The sequence below is a fragment of the Corvus brachyrhynchos genome, unplaced genomic scaffold (genome assembly GCF_000691975.1).
Source record: "Corvus brachyrhynchos isolate BGI_N302 unplaced genomic scaffold, ASM69197v1 scaffold11, whole genome shotgun sequence".
Lineage (NCBI taxonomy): Eukaryota > Metazoa > Chordata > Aves > Passeriformes > Corvidae > Corvus > Corvus brachyrhynchos.
Genome location: NW_008236965.1, coordinates 1217289 through 1221525, shown reverse-complemented (window position 1 = coordinate 1221525; position 4237 = coordinate 1217289). Strand labels below are relative to the sequence as shown.

At 34.6% G+C, this 4237-nt stretch overlaps 1 long non-coding RNA gene across 1 annotated transcript; it reads right to left on the bottom strand.

Moving 5' to 3' along the window:
- Positions 1 to 734: 734 nt before the first annotated feature.
- On the bottom strand, positions 735 to 3687 carry LOC108445244. The gene is made up of 2 exons (XR_001860018.1): positions 3603 to 3687; positions 735 to 2447 (listed from the first exon to the last, which is right to left on the bottom strand). It is a non-coding gene; the product is annotated as an uncharacterized LOC108445244 (long non-coding RNA).
- Positions 3688 to 4237: the final 550 nt, after the last annotated feature.

Below are 4237 nucleotides of genomic sequence, written 5' to 3'. Positions count from 1 at the left end.
TTTGTGGGGATTCCCTTGCCTCCAAATTTCTTTATGCCCTCAAAAGTGGTCAAATTATTTTACAGAAATTTTTTGCCAATGTTCTCTCCCAGTTTACATATCAAATGTAAAATGCAATTTCCTTTCTTCCGTGTAAGTTGTTTGAAAAATCTATTTCAAGGTAAAAATCCTATTAAGTGAGATGTTTTCTGCAAAACAGAGAAATAAGAAAATGTCAACAATTTCTTTGTAACCATTCTTCTTGTCCTAGATTCTGCACATATATCGGTGTCCCAAAATTTTAGCTGAAGAAACACAAAAGTATAAGCAACTCTCCATACAAAATAGAACAAGTCTATGTGACAGAAGGACAACACAGAATATCTTGACATGCCTTCCTTTTTATACAGTATCTACTCAGGAGAGACAGGGGAAAAAATTTCCACTTATTGTAAAGAGAATTTACAAAGTTATGGATGGAGATCCCTGGAAGTTTTCAAGATCCGATTGGATGGGATTTTCAGCAACCTGATCTAGTGGAAGAGGGCACTGCCCATGGCAGAGGGGTTGGAAATAGATGATCTTTAAGGCCCCATCTAACCCAAATCATCCTATGACTCCATGATCAATGGTTTAGGAACTTAAAGGAACTGGCTTGTACAAAACTGTGTATAAGAGGTCGCCTCATGAATTTAAATTCTCGAAGATACATTAATGTTCCACAAATAAGAAAGAGCAGTACAAATGCTATGGGGTATTTGGATAACAGCAGTTGCTTCTGTAAGAACTTATGTTTTAATATTTCTAACCTAAAACAAAAGTTAAATTTTGTATGATAAACAATATGTTAGAAAGTTACAATACAGAACAAAACATAAAACAGTGAAATCTGATGGATGGGTATGGAATTAGCATGGTACTGTCAGGATGTCAGAATCTGTCTTCCAGTGTCTCTTCCACTTGGATCAGGCTTAATAAAGGATTAAATAAATCTTAATTTTCTGACCTCCGGACTACAATTTTGTTGTGGATCCTTTTATAACGTTTTTGGGGTTTTGTTTCGTTGATTGGTTTGTTGGGATTCTTTTGCCATTCCTACAAGATTGTTTCTGTCTTTCAGTTTCTTCTACCAAACTTCCTACTTTCCACAACACAGTCTCAGCCTGTCACTTCCGATCAGATTTTTTTCAGTACATACACTTCCTTTTGTCCTCCAGAACTCAGGTTTGTCCTTCTAAATGTTCAAGAGTTTGATCTTGTAAGTTTTTTGTCTGATTCTTTGCCTGGCATGTTTGATTCCATTTAAACCATTACTTTCCTGGTCAGTCCAATTGTTCATTATAGATCAGAACTGTAAACTGGTGGGTGGAAAGTTGTACTGGTGCTTTAATACTTGCAACCACGAGTCCAATAAGAAGACCTTAACAGTTAAAAATTAGGCTAAGTGAGAAAGTGCAAGTGTCTGAAGTGGGTATGATGGTTTCAGGATTTGCGTCAGAAAAATTAACAGAAAATATGATAGAAATATTTCAACAATTCTGTATTTAAAAAAAATCATTATCCCTATATAACTGGAGATCCAGCCTCCAAATGGGACTAATAGTTCATTCATCAATGTTTCTGTGACACCTGCAAGAAACTAGCTAAGCAATAATGGCTTGGTGCATAAACTGCAAGAAGATATCTGATAGCTATACAGAAACAAAACATAAAAAGAATATAAATAACTCAGTTTTTTCTGTCTTTGGTGTTTACAGTGGATATAGGTAGAAAATCATAAACTTATTTTTGCATTAATATTTTTCTCTCAAGATGTGTATTTATTGATTTGTAGAATCCAGTTCCAAGATTTCAGTGCATCTTTATTTTACTAAATTTTATGAAAAATATTAGCAATTTTTTTTTTTTTTTTGCCTAAATCATTGCATTCTAAAGGCACTAGGAAAATGTCAGTTCATACCCACTCAAAATTGTGACATTGTTTAATTTTCTGCTAGGAAGAACAGAAAAAAAGGCTTCTGTTTGCTCCAATAATAGTCACAAAATAAATTCTATAGGGAACTTGTCTACTAATGCTGCAAGCAGACTACAAACTCCTCATCCAAGAGAAAGAAAAATAGTAAAAATGCCTTTCGCTAGGTCAACACCTTTAACACAAAACAGATAAGCACATTCAGTTTCTGTCTATAACAGAACATTTTCTAATGGATCTTTAAAACACTGGCATGTAACACCTTCATGTCCTTAAAATTGTTAAACATTTGGCAGCATGTTATTAGCCCTGTACAGACCAAAAATAAACCTTGTTCTTTCTTTCCTGCTTTCGTGCTCACATATTTCAAACAACCAAAGCATATGTAATAACGTTGCAAAAGGTTAAACACGGGATATTATTGTTAGCGTTCTATCTTGTATTTATTCCTTTCCACATTTTGCATCATAAATGCAGCAAGAGATGGGTGTGTATTCTGAAAAACAAAAAAAATTACAAAGTTAAAACTAAGCCATGTTTTACATTGCTTTTTGATCACATTTTTCTGTATAAGGACCTAAAACTTGGTACTGAAAATGTCCACTTGCATTTATTTTTTGTTATTTCTCTTCATATTTTAGTCTGTATAAGAATTGCTCAGCAATAATGAAAACATCCCTGTATTCCCAACACTATTTTTCCACAAACCCAAACCATAGCCCCATACAAGCTACTATGAAGAAAATTAACTCTATTGTAGTGAAAAGCAGACAACAGGTTTTAGTTAAATTTTAGTGACTGTTCAGTAATGCTGCTTTGCTGTGACTCAGACCACAGGGAGTCACTGCAGTACAAACAAGTCATTGAAGCACCTTTATAGGGCAAAGGATTATGGGACACCTTAATACTGAGGACAATGTACATGCATGGTATCTTTCTGAGGTTTCTGAGGTCATCTCTATAAAAGCTCTGTTCTGATAGGAGAATCTGCTGCTAGGCTGTTTCTTTTCCCACATTGCAAAGTCGGCCCGAGATTATCTTATATTTTTCAGACATAGAAAGGAGATGATCAAAAAACTAATTGAGAATGTTTTCTACCCCCTGCAACATCCTAAGGTATTGCTTGATTATGCACAAATAACTGTTTATCAAGGTAACAGCTAGTAAATTTGCCTTCTTAGTATGAGTGTTGGCAGCAAAGCACTACTGCAACCTTTACATTTACTTTTCACTTTTATTTGTATTTCTTCTAATTATGGTGAGCTGGTAACAGAGAGAAAAATAATTATTAGTTGTAAAATCAATGCTATAGAAAATGGATTTTAAAGGACAGTCTAAATGCAGTGTTAGATGCAGTTAACACCTGAACGCTGACTTTTCATTGCTAAGTGTGATAAAAGCGTATTAGCTCATACTATCCTACATATAATTAGACTAGCAGTTTATGGAGAAATTGTACAAACAGAGTGCTGTTGGGGCTCTCCCATATTCTTTAAGCCATTGCACTTCAAGTGCAATCAGTCACTTGGTGATTCTTTCAGCTCTGAAGAGTGTCTTGATAATCGTTCTGTTCTGTTCCATATACCTTTGTCATAAACGTCCATATGTGTCTATGCTTATAACAGACCAGAACATCTTCATTCTTAAATACCTGATAATCCCAGTGGTCAGATTCTTAATGGTGCTTTGCAGATCTCCTTGTAGTCTGTAGTTTCCGCATTTTCCACATATAGTCAGTTAGTTCCTTACTCATCTGCTACATATTTCACATAGAATGTTGCTAAGAACTTGCTGTAGGGAACACAGACTTCTCAGTTTGCTTTCAGATGTGTTTGCAACAAAATCATTGCAAACATTTAGGACTGTTGATAAATGAACGAGTCTAATATTGACTCATATCAATATCAAGCAAGGAATCACTATTAGAGGGAATTATCTGTGTGTGTTTATTAAGGAACAAGTATTCTAAGATTTTAAAAAATCTATCAAAAATATAAATTAAGTTTTTATAATTGTAAGCCAAGATCAAATGTACATTAACACTGCAAAATCACAGACTTCATGTTTAGGAAAAGGGCATTCCCAGGTAGCATTATCACCTCTTGATTGGGTTCCCCATTGATTTGCTGAAGCTTGAAATTTTTTTATCCTTAGTCAATGAGGTGATGTCTGTATAGCACCTTGAACAACCTTTCAGATGTGACTGAGTTGGGAATAGGGATGTATGGTAGTGCTTAGACACATTTTGATTGGGTTTTTTCTTTGTTTCTTTTGGGTTTGTTTTGT